This window comes from Schistocerca americana, chromosome 9, assembly GCF_021461395.2.
Source record: "Schistocerca americana isolate TAMUIC-IGC-003095 chromosome 9, iqSchAmer2.1, whole genome shotgun sequence".
NCBI classification, from domain to species: Eukaryota; Metazoa; Arthropoda; class Insecta; order Orthoptera; family Acrididae; genus Schistocerca; species Schistocerca americana.
The window spans coordinates 40,483,844-40,496,510 of record NC_060127.1 but is presented as its reverse complement, the minus strand read 5'-3'; the positions used below and the strand labels follow the sequence as shown (position 1 = coordinate 40,496,510).

Genomic DNA, 12,667 nt, shown 5'->3' with positions numbered 1-12,667 from the left:
CAGATTAATGGCAGTATTATATTTACAATAGCATTACAACTTGCTTAAGAGATCCATCAGAAACATGTCAACCCTTCTAAAGCTGCTCAGGTCGACTGTTTATGATGTGGTTCTGCAGCGGAATCGCGAAGGAACAGCCGCAGCTAAACTGAGACCAGACAAACCTTACGTACTAAAGGGCAGAGGCCGCCGAGTATTACAGTGGGTAGTTGTCAAAAATACCATAAAATCAGGATAGTAATCACTCTCGAGTTCCAAAGTGCTATCAGAACTCCAGCTAGCACAATGACTGTGCGTGGGGGGAGTTGAAAAGTGTGGAGTACAGTCGTCGAGCAGGCACTGTAGTAAGTGCTAAGTGGTTCTCGATATGGTGTAAAAAGCGACACCACTAGAACCGAGTGATCTGGAGTGATGACTCACTCTGTACACTGTGTCAATCCGATGAATCGGTCAGGGCTTGACAAGTGCCTGGGGAACATCACCTACCAGCGTGTGTGATGCCAACAGCGAAGGATGATGGACGTGGTGTAATGATATGGGGTGTTTTTAGTGGTTACGGTGTGGTCGACTTATTGAACTTAACGAAACGGTAAATGCGGAAATATATGAAGACATTGTATAATGAGTATAGCATACAGGAACAGTTTGGAGATGATAACTGACTGTATCGCTATGAGAGTGCACCCTGTCATAAAGCATCGACGGTCTGTTGTTGTCATTGTGGTCTTCAGTCCTGGGAGTGGTTTGATGCAGCTCTCCATGCTACTTTATCCTGTGCAAGCTTCTTCATCTCCCAGTACCTACTGCAACCTACACCCTACTGAATCTGTTTAGTGTATTCATCTCTTGGTCTTCCACTACGATTTTTAGCCTCCATGCTGCCCTCCAATACTAAATTGGTGATCCCTTGATGCCTCAGAATATGCCCTACCAACCGGTCCCTTCTTCTAGTCAAGTTCGGCCACAAATTTCTCTTCTCTCCAATTCTATTCAATACCTCCTCATTAGTTATGTGATCTACCCATCTAATCTTCAGCATCCTTCTGTAGCACCACATTTCGAAAGCTTCTATTCTCTTTTTGTCTAAACTATTTATCGTCCACGTTTCACTTCCATACATAGATACAGTCCATAAAAATACTTTCAGAAATGACTTCCTGACACTTAAATCTATACTCGATGTTAACAAATTTCTCTTCGTCAGAAACGCTTTCCTTGCCATTGCCAGTCTACATTTTATATCCTCTCTACTTAGACCATCATCAGTTAATTTGCTACCTACATAGGTAAACTCATTTACTACTTTAAGCGTCTCATTTCCTAATCAAATTCCCGCAGCATCGCCCGATCTAATTTGACTACGTTCCATTATCCTCGTTTTGCTTTTGTTGATGTTCATCTTATATCCTCCTTTCAAGACACTGTCCATTCCGTTCAGCTGCTCTTCCAGGTCTTTTGCTGTCTCTGGCACAATTACAATGTCATCGGCGAACATCGAAATTTTTATTTCTTCTCCATGGATTTTAATTCCGACTCCGAATTTTTCTTCTGTTTCCTTCACTGCTTGCTCAATATACACATTGAATAACATCAGGGAGAGGCTACAACCCTGTCTCACTCCCTTCCCGGCCACTGCTTCTCTTTCATGTCCCTCGACTCTTTATAACTGCCATCTGGTTTCTGTACAAATTGTAAATAGCCTTTCGCTCCCTGTATTTTATCCCTGACATCTTCAGGATTTGAAAGAGAGTATTGCAGTCAACATTGTCAAAAGCTTTCTCTAAGTCTACAAATGCTAGAAACGTAGGTTTGCCTTTTCTTAATCTATTTTCTAAGGTAAGTCTAGGGTCAGTATTGCCTCACGTGTTACAACATTTCTACGGAATCACAACTGATCTTCCCCGAGGTCGGCTTCTACCAGTTTTTCCATTCGCCTGTAAAGAATTCGTGTTAGTATTTTGCAGCCGTGGCTTATTAAACTGATAGTTCGGTAATTGTCTCATCTGTCAACACCTGCTTTCTTTGGGATTGGAATTATTCTATTGTTCTTGAAGTCTGAGGGCATTTCGCCTGTCTCATACATCTTGCTCACCAGATGGTAGAGTTTTGTTAGGCCCGGCTCTCCCAAGGCTGTCAGTAGTTCTAATGGAATGTTGTCTACTCCCGGGGCCTTGTTTCGGATTAGGTCTTTCAGTGCTCTGTCAAACTCTTCACGCAGTATCATATCTCCTATTTCATCCTCATCTACATTCTCTTCCATTTCTATAATATTGTCCTCATGAACATCGCCCTTGTACAGGCCCTCTATATACTCCTTCCACCTTTCTGCTTTCCCTTCTTTGCTTAGAACTGGGTTTCCATCAAAGCTCTTGATATTCATGCAAGTGGTTCTCTTTTCTCCAAAGGTCTCTTTCATTTTCCTGTAGGCAGTATCTATCTTACCCCTAGTGACATGTGCCTCTACATCCTTACATTTGTCCTCCAGCCATCCCTGCTTAGCAATTTTGTACTTTCTGTCCATCTCATTTTTGAGACCTTTGTATTCCTTTTTACCTGCTTCATTTACTCAATTTTCGTATTTTCTCCTTTCATCAATTAAATTCAATATTTCTTCTGTTACCCAAGGATTTCTACTAGCCCTTTACCTACTTGATCAACTGCTACCTTCACTATTTCATCTCTCAAAGCTACCCATTCTTCTTCTACTGTATTTCTTTCCCCCATTCCTGTCAATTGTTCCCTTATGCTCTCCCTGAAACTCTGTACAACCTCTGGTTCTTTCAGTTTATCCAGGTCCCATCTCCTTAAATTCCCACCTTTTTGCAGTTTCTTCAGTTTTAATCTACAGTTCGCAACCAATAGATTGTGGCCAGAGTCCACATCTGCCCCTGCAAATGTCTTACAATTTAAAACCTGGTTCCTAAATCTCTGTCTTATCATTATGTAATCTATCTGATACCTTTTAGTATTTCCAGGGTTCTTCCATGTATACAACCTTCTTTCATGATACTTGAACCAAGTGTTAGCAATGATTAATTTATGCTCTGTGCAAAATTCTACCAGATGGCTTCCTCTTTCGTTCCTTACCCCCAATCCATATTCACCTACTATATTTCCTTCCCTCCCTTTTCCTACTCTCTAATTCCAGTCACCCATGATTATTAAATTTTCATCTCCCTTCACTACCTGAACAATTTCTTTTATCTCAGCATACATTTCATCAATTTCTTAATCATCTGCAGAGCTAGTTGGCATATAGACTTGTACTACTGTAGTAGGCGTGGGCTTCGTGTCTATCTTGGCCACAATAATGCGTTCACTATGCTGTTTGTAGTAGCTTACCCGCACTCCTATTTTCTTATTCATTATTAAACCTACTCCTGCATTACCCCTATTTGATTTTGTATTTATAACCCTGTATTCACCTGACCAAAAGTCTTGTTCCTCCTGCCACCGAACTTCACTAATTCCCACTACATCCATTCCCACTTAAACCTATCCATTTCCCTTTTTAAATTTTCTAACCTACCTGCCCGATTAAGGGATCTGACATTCCACGCCTCGATCCGTAGAACACCAGTCTTTCTCCTGATAACAATGGCCTCCTGAGTAGTCCCCGCCCGGAGATCCGAATGGGGGAGTATTTCACCTCCGGAATAGTTTACCCAAGAGGACGACATCATCATCGGTTAATCATACAGTAAAGCTGCATGCAACGGTCTGTAGCCAACAAAATTCCTGAAGTGTACTGGCCTGTCTATTGTCCCGAACTGAACCCAACGGAACACCTTTTTTGATGAGTTGGAACGCTCCAGACCTGAGGATCTTGCACCACTTCCTTCTCTGGTTTTGGCTCTTGAGGACATTCAGACTTCTCATTGAAAGTGACCCCAGCATAATGCAAGCCATCATTAAGGCAAAGGATGGGCACAACCCATTTGACCTCCATTAACAGGTGTCCACATAGTTTTGATCAGATTGTGTAAACCCGCTAACGAGCCTTTTGTAAAATACATTCTGTGATCGAAAGTATCCGGACACCTGGCTGAAAATTATTTACATGTTCGTGGCGCTCTCCATCGGTAATGCTGGAATTCAGTATGGTGTTGGCCCACCCTTAGGCTTGTTGACAGCTTCCACTCTCACAGGCATACATTCAATCAGGTGAGATTTCTTGGGAATGGCTGCCCATTCTTCACGGAGTGCTGCACTGAGGAGGGGTATCGATGTCGGTCGGTGACGCCTAGCACAAAGTCGGCGTTCCAAAACATCCCAAAAGGTCTTCTGTAGGATTCGTATCAGGACTGTGCAGGCTAGTGCATTACACTGATGTTGTTGTCGTGTAACCACTCCGCCACAGGCCGTGTATAATGAACAGGTGCTCGATAGTGTTGAAAGATGCAACCGTCATCCCCGAAAGGCACAGGAACCAATGGTATAACAGTTGTAAACTGCCGTAGCTTTGTTGGGAAAGTACCAGAACTCCAAGCGCTAATAGAAAGCACTGATTCTCAAATCATTATAGGCACTGAAAGCTGGCTGATACCGAATATAAGCTCAGCCGAAATTCTTGCGAAGAACGGTGTTCCGAAAGGATAGGCTAAACGCGGTTGGCGTGTTTGTTGCTGTCAGACCTGGCAGATTAAACTTCTGTGAAGTTTGGAAGGTAGGAGACGAGGTACTGGCGGAATTAAAGCTGTGAGGACGATGCGTGAGTCGTCCTTGGATAGCTCAGTCGGTAGAGCGCTTGCCCGCGAAAGGCAAAGGTCCCGAGTTCGAGTCTCGGTCCGGCACACAGTTTTAATCTGCCAGGAAGTTTCATGATTATTACTGTAAATTAAATTAGCTTTTTACGAAAATACCGTGCGTGTTTATGTCTTGTTTATTTTTTCAAAGCCAAAAAATGTGTCAGGCTTGTCGAGTTTCCCTGAGTGTCGAGTTATGGACAGTGCAGTTTTCGGGGTTCTAATGTTGAACATATGACTCTATAATGCTTAAAAGAAAATATGCCCCCCCCCCCCCCAATGTTTTTTATAAGTCGGCGCTCCTGAGTGTGCCAAAGTGCAGTGCCACGCCTCCTTACACAGCATTCTTCTGTGGTACTTCCCTGTATTTCGCTCTGTAGAATTCAAAGTTGTAATTTTGTAATGGAAGCCACAAAGCCTATTTTCAGGACAGTGGAAATTAAAATTTCTTGTGCTGTCTCTCCAGCGTCAAGTTGGCCGGTTTGACACGCAACCAAAAAAAAAAACCTCACAGTTAATACTGGGCGGAATTATTTGTGACTGGGAGAATAAGAACTCTTCAGAAAAATTGCACACTTTATTGCCTATTAGCAAATAACTTTCTCTTTTGTGTGACATAAAATTAAATATAGGAGACATAAAACTAGTAAAGAAAGAGCCAAGGAAGACAGTACACGTATCTTCAATCCTTAGGTCCTATCATTTTTTCTCTCTAACCTTGCTACAACTTTACACGGTGTGCTCTCCTTTCTGCTAAATAATCTATTAACTCATTAAAATCAAAATGTCGTCGCCTAATACTGAAAATGCTGTTAATAGGAATAGTTTTGAATGTTGGGCTCCACAAGGTTCCCCTTCTGTGCAGCGATCGTGGAATATAAAATTATAAGGAATGTAGCGGCTGAAAGCAAGGGGAAACTACAGCCGTAATTTTTCCCGAGGACATGCAGCTTTACTGAGCATGGAGAGCTGCATCAAACCAGTCTCAGCACTGAAGACCACAACAACAACAACAGGAATGTAGCAACCAGTCGCGGAACCATAATTTATTTATCTAGTTGCAAAGCGACTTCGACTGATGATGACTGATATCAGTCGAAATCGATTTCCAACAAGATAAATAAATTATGGTTCCGCGACTGGTTGCTACATTCTTTATAATTTTAATACGAATAGTACCGAAGAGCTTAGAGTTTTCTCGATTTGATTACGTCTATTTTGTCATTGTTTGCTAGATAAAACGAAATAGGCCTTTCTAATATTGCAGCAATTGTAACAGACGCCAAATATGCGAGACTGTTTTGCCACAAATGGTCATTTTTATGTACCTCATTTACATAAATAACAGGACAGAATATAATTCACAAAGTACCAACACCAAATGCCTTTTGGACCTATTAGAAAAACATGTTTTATGTTAGGTAACAATTTCACATTTCATTCATACGCTCCAGTTTCTCGAGAATGAGACTGAAAAGTAGCCGTACGAAATTTTTAAATAAATTTGGAATCGCCATATTCTTCCGTGTAATTTGTGTGATGCTCCCGTTTCTTCTGTGTCCTCGTTCTAACATACAATCTCGTCCGTGACAAATTCTTCAGCAAACTGCCATTGTCAAAAGTTATTCTCCGGTTAACTTCACTAACCCTACCAGAATCACCAGTTAAGTTGTCCCGCGTCTATTCTCCGGTTAGACGTTACTACGCGTCCGTACAACGCCGTTCCACGCTATTCCGAGAACAAAACGTCAAGCGGCTGCTAACCAGGAACTGTTACAACTGGCCCTCAGTAACATAGCGATCTGGCAAAAGTTTCCTGTCAACATTTCATTTTCTTAGGTACACCGAGAGGATAATATACGAGTTTTCTTATCTGTTATTCCTATTAGTCGTTTATTTCCACTCTCGTAGTCTGAATCTACGGATTTCGCTAATAATTATAACAACGCTTATCGTTCGCTCACCTCATCAAACAAATAAACAAACAGCAATTGGTATTCACCCGTTCTAGTTTATTCGGTTCAGCTCGTACAGCCACGTTCCCTTTTGTCTGCGGGAAAGTTGTTTTTTTTTTTAATTTATTCCTTGATGCGACGTGGATTCCCTTGGTAGAGGCATCACGTACACTATGCATGTAAGAAACTCAATTTATGATTCGTTTAGGAATCAACTTAGAATGTGTTCAAAAATGTTCAAAAATCACCAGGATGCGTTTCAAAATCATATGAATAATCGGTAAAACGGCCGCAGTGGCCGAGCGGTTCTAGGCGCTTCAGTCTGGAATCGCGCGACCGCTACGGTCACTGGTTCGAATCCTGCCTCGGGTGTAGATGTGTGTGATGTCCTTAGGCTAGTTAGGTTTAAGTAGTTCTAAGTCTAGGGGACTGATGACCTCCGATGTTAAGTCCCATAGTGCTTAGAGCCATTTGAACCATTTGAATGAGAGCCAATTCTTCCTCAATAGCTGAAACTGGAGGAGGTTGTGATGATGCGCATTGAGGTCTGGAGCGAAGTTGACGATCCAACTCAGCGCAAAGGTGTTCCACAGGGTTCAGATCAGTACTCTGGGCAGGTCCGTCCATTTCTGGGATGTTACTGTTCACGAAAAATTGCCCCTCATGCAGTATGCTGCTTTAAGATTGGCTACATTGCAGAGCTGATACAATTGTCACCTTCGAACTGTTCCTCTACTATACGCAGTGCACAATGCTGTTAAATGTAGTCATATCCTTACGCATTTGCCGTTTTGTGTAAGTGCGACATGGGGACCGCAGCTTAACCTAGAGAAACACCACTACCTCCGTACTTCTCTGTTGACACTACAGGGTGGTCCATTGATCGTGACTGCGCCAAGTATCTCACGAAATAAGCGTCAAACGAAAAAACTACAAACAACGAAATTTGTCTAGCTTGAAGCGGGAAACCAGATGGCGCTATTGTTTGCCCGCCAGATGGCGCTGTCATAGGCCAAACGGATATCAACTGCGTTTTTTAAATTGGGAACCCCCATTTTTTATTACCTATGCGCCTGTAATTCAGCGGATTACTCCTATTTCCCTTTTTGGGTATAGGTGTGACTTGAGCAATTTTCCAGTCTTTAGGTGCGGATCTTTCTGTGAGCGAGCGGTTGTATGTAACTGCTAAATATGGAATTATTGTATCTGCATACTCTGAAAGGAACCTGACTGGTGTGCAATCTGGATCGGAGGCCTTACCTTTATAAAGACGGTTTAATGCCGCGTCCGGCCATCCTTATTTAGATTTTCCGTAATTTCCCTAAATCACTCCAGGCAAATGCCGGGATGGTTCCTTTGAAATGACACGGCCTACTTCCTTCCCCCTCCTTCCCTGATCCGATGAGGCCGATGACCTCGCTGTTCGGTCTCTTTCCCCAAACAACCCAACCCAACCAACCTTCATAAAGTGATTTAAGCTGCTTTGCTACACCGAGGATATCAACTTCTATGTTTCTCATCTTGGCAGTTATCTTGATTGGAATTCAGGAATATTTACTTCGTCTTCTTTGGTGAAGGAGTTTCGGAAAACCGTATTTAATAACTCGGCTTTAGTGACACTATCATCAGTGACTTCACCGTTGTTATCTCGCAGTGAAGGTATTGAGTGCGTCTTGCCACTGGTGTGCTTTATGTATGACCAGAATCTTTTTGGGTTTTCTGGCAGATTCAGAGACAGAGTTTCGTTGTGGAAATTATTAAATGCATCTCGCATTGAAGCACGCCCTATATTTCGAACTTCTGCAAAACTCCAAATTATTCGTTTCCAGTCATCCACTGTGCAGTGACTTTCTTTTTACACCACTTCGTGCGTCGCTTACGGCTGACTACAGAAATGTCTGGTTTATTCTTTTTAACTCCCGGCGCACAGTCATTGTGCTAGTAGGTCTGCTGACAGAGCTCTGGATAATAATTGGCAACTAATGCTGCACAATCGCAATAAAATCATGAGATGTTCGATTGACTCTTTTATTAGAACATGTTACGCGTTTCGGGATTTCACGTATCGTCAGACATCACGAACTTCAACTCCTTGCTAACCAACCAGGCGTAGAGCCTTGATAACTCAAAGAAAGTGTCCAATAACATATGACTATAACTGCGACACAAGCAGTCTTGAAGCAGAGCTCTTTATGTTGTTGGGCCCATCTGTTCCGTGCTGCATGGTGTCTTGGTTGCAAAGATGGACCCCGCCATGGACGTTGGAAGTGAAGTTGCGCTTCATGCAGCCTGTTGTGCACAGTTTGAGTCGTAACACGACGTCCTGTAGCTGCACATAAAGCGTAGGCAGCGGTCATCCACTGCAGTAGCAGCCCTTGTGCGGCCTGAGCGAGGCATGTAATCGACACTTCCTGTCTCTCTGTATCTCCTCCATGTTCGAACAGCATCGCTCTGGTTCACTCCAAGACGCCTGGACACTTCCCTAGTTGAAAGCCCTTCCTGGCATAAAGTGACAATGTGGACGCGATCGAACCGTAGTATTGACCGTTTAGGCACGGTTGAACTACAGACAACACGAGTTGTGTACCTCCATCCTGGTGGAATGACTGAAACTGGTCGGCTGTCGGACCCCCTCTGTCTAATAGGCACTCCTCATGCATGGTTGTTTACATCTTTGGGCGGGTTTAGTGACATCTCTGAACAGTCAAAGGGACTGTGTCTGTGATACAATATCGACAGTCAACGTCTGTCTTCAGTTCTGGGAACTGGGGTGATGCAAACCTTTTTTCGATGTGTGTTTATCGGATTCACAGTGTTGCGTGTTTGCATAGCGTTTTACGTGCACTATTTTGACAATTTACGAGTCGTTTGCATGTCTGTACATCAGTGTACTGCATTATTTCGGTAATCTACGAGCAGTTTGCACGTCTGTAGGCTACGAAATGCATTATTCGACATTTTAAAATTAGTGAGCGTGTTTGCAGAGCGTTGTACATGCATTATTTTGACAATTTACGAGTTGTTTGCGTGTCTGTACATCAGTGTATTGCATTTCGGTGATTTATGAGTAGTCGGCAGGTCTGTGGCTGTGTATTGTGACCCCAAGCATGTCAGAGCGAGCATTTTTGTATCAGTGTAATATATAAACTTTTGTATCCCGCCTGGAAGGCGGCGCGTGGGTCTGCTCCTGTAAACGGAATGGGTAGGCCGAATGTAGGAAGGGAGCAGGAGCAGGTGACGTAAGATTCTCGGTACAGCTTTTTACGTGAAAGTGCATTTAATTATTTGTCAATGAGATACGTAACTTTACACTGAAGAGCCCGTAGGTGCTAAACCGTATTCCCGTCGTAAGTAGATACATAGTCTCAATAGCAAGCTGAGGTTGAAGCGATGTTTCCAGGCCGTCTGCTCTCGATGAAATGGCTGAATCTTGAGCGGAGCTCGTAGAGCTCCACAGCACCGTCTAGAGGGCGCTGTCGTCAGTGTCTCGTAGTGCCAACTTTAGAAGTTGTATTTACGCCGTGGCAGCGTAGCTATCGACACCACATAAACTGTGTGAAATCCATCCCTAAATAAATTAAATAAAGTACACTCCTTCCTCTCCAGCAGCCCAGCACAGGCTGAGTTATTTTCCCGCCAATTCGAAGGAGGAGGTGGTGTTCGGATGACTTAGGTTAGTGGAGACAGACCAAGTGACCTTTTTCCCGCCAAAATTTGAATTTCAAGAAATGGTTAAAATGGCTCTGAGCACTATGGGACTTAACATCTGAGGTCATCAGTCCCCTAGAACTTAGAACTACTTAAACCTAACTAACTTAAGGACATCACACACATCCATGCCCAAGGCAGGATTCGAACCTGCGACCGCAGCGGTCGCGCGGTTCCAGACTGAAGCGCCTAGAACCGCTCGGCCACACTGGCCAGCTTGAATTTCCAGTCATGACGTCAGTGCAACGTTGCCACATCTATCGCCGCCATCTTGAAGAAATTTCGCAACAGTGCAATGTGGGGCGACACGTAGGTCGCCCTACTGGCGGTTTGTTTGTGCGTTACAGTGCAAGCTTGTCGTCTTCCCTACCGTAGCCTGTTGGTCAGCTGTGACAGCAGCTGGCATATCCAGTCAACATTGCTGATTTGCAGGGGCTTGCCGATGATATCGCTTGTGAGCATGTTAGGTGGTCTTTGGCCACTTATGCTTCCTCCTATGCTTGTCACATGTAGTGGCGAGTTCCGCTTTACATAGGGTGGCCAGGTATCTTCAATCACATAGTGTATATCTTCTACCAGCAAAAAAAAGATACTATCATGGCACAAAAATGGCAAATATGCTCATCTTTAAATGAGTGACTAACAATACCTTCAAAAATTTTCCCGAAAATTTTGGCATGCGAAGATATCTGCACTCTTTTTAATATGCAACTTACCTCTCATTGACACAAGCTCCCCTAACTGCAACTCACACCCACTAATCCATCACTGTAAGTCGCTCATACACATCCACTCCCACTTGCCCCTTCTCACTCACCATTCAGCCCATTTCATTGACATTATGTCTTTACATCCCTCTAACTGTCACTGTCTCCCATGTCACAGTCACACCTTCCTCCGTTCTGTCCTTCTACTAATGTCCCCACTCATATGCCACTGTCTCTCTCTTCCACTCTCTTCCTGCTACTAAGTCATTCATTCCTGTCCACTGATTCTCTCTCTTCTCACTGTAACTATTTCTCTCTTCCTCACTGTAATTGCCATAGCCTCTGCCTCTCGTTATCACTGGTATTATCTCCTTCACTCTTTCTATACCAGAACTACTGTCTACTATCTCCCAGTATTTATTACTTTTCTGTCTCTTTTCCCACTTCCACTGTCTCCTTCTCTCTCATCATGAATATGTTTGCATGCCAAAACATTTGTGAAAATTTTAAAGTGTTGAGGAAAGTACAATGAGGCTGCGAGTACCCCACTTTTATGTCAATCTTCTAAATAAGCAGGAACATATTAGCATTTTTAGTGCTCTGATAGGATCATTTTTCCACTTGTATCCGCCTTTTCTCTGCTAGAGCGGGGCATATGTGAAAGGAAATGTACTGGTCAGTAAAATTTTGATAGTTCACTTATGTGAAATTGAAAGAACGCAAAATTAATTTTACACCTCACACCAGATTTTACGTGCACAAAGAGTTTGGTTGGTTGCTTGATTTGGGGAAGGGGACCAAACAGCGAGGCCATCGGTCGATTAGGGAAGGAAATCAGCCGTGCCCTTTCAAAGGAACAATCCTGGCATTTCCCTGAACCGTTTCAGGGAAATCACAGTAACCTAAATCAGGATGGCCGGACGCGGGTTTGAACCGTCGTCCTCCCGAATGCGAGTCCAGTGTGCTAACCACTGCTCCACCTCGCTCGGTCAAAAATTTTGCATGTGTTTGAGTACTACAACATGGTGTTCCCGTATGATAACAGAGATACTTTACTGTACGTTTCTCCGTGCTACGTCAGTTTATAAACTACATTTTCTCCCCACACTGGATTTTACGAGCGTATGTTACGTGTGCAAGTAGAGTAACTTTGAACCTTGTATTTCGGAAACGGATAAATATATCAAGAAAATTTTTACGGTCGTTCGAGATCTGGATCTTAGGTATACATCGACAAAATTTCAGCCATTTGCTCTGCGTAGCCGTCTCGAAATCCGCGGCTGTGTTTTGGTAGCGAAAAAACAAGTTTTTGGGGTGTTTCTCGATAACGCAAAAATTTTTTTGAAAACGGAGGGATAGCTCCTCTAGATAAATGCCTAAATATACTGTTAATATTTTAACAATTTTTGGCCGTTATTTATTATTTACATTTCGTCTCATACCGGATTTTACGTATATAAGTTGGGTGATTTTCAGTCTCTGTATCTTGGAAACGGATAAGGATGTCAAGAAAATTTTCAAGATTCTTCGAGATAGAGATCTCAGGAATATA

The 12,667-nt window shown here is 43.1% G+C and overlaps 1 non-coding gene across 1 annotated transcript; it reads left to right on the top strand.

Annotated features, from left to right (window-relative positions):
* Nucleotides 1–4,718: 4,718 nt before the first annotated feature.
* Trnas-cga lies at nucleotides 4,719–4,795 on the top strand. Its single transcript has one exon. It is a non-coding gene; the product is annotated as a tRNA-Ser (tRNA).
* Nucleotides 4,796–12,667: the final 7,872 nt, after the last annotated feature.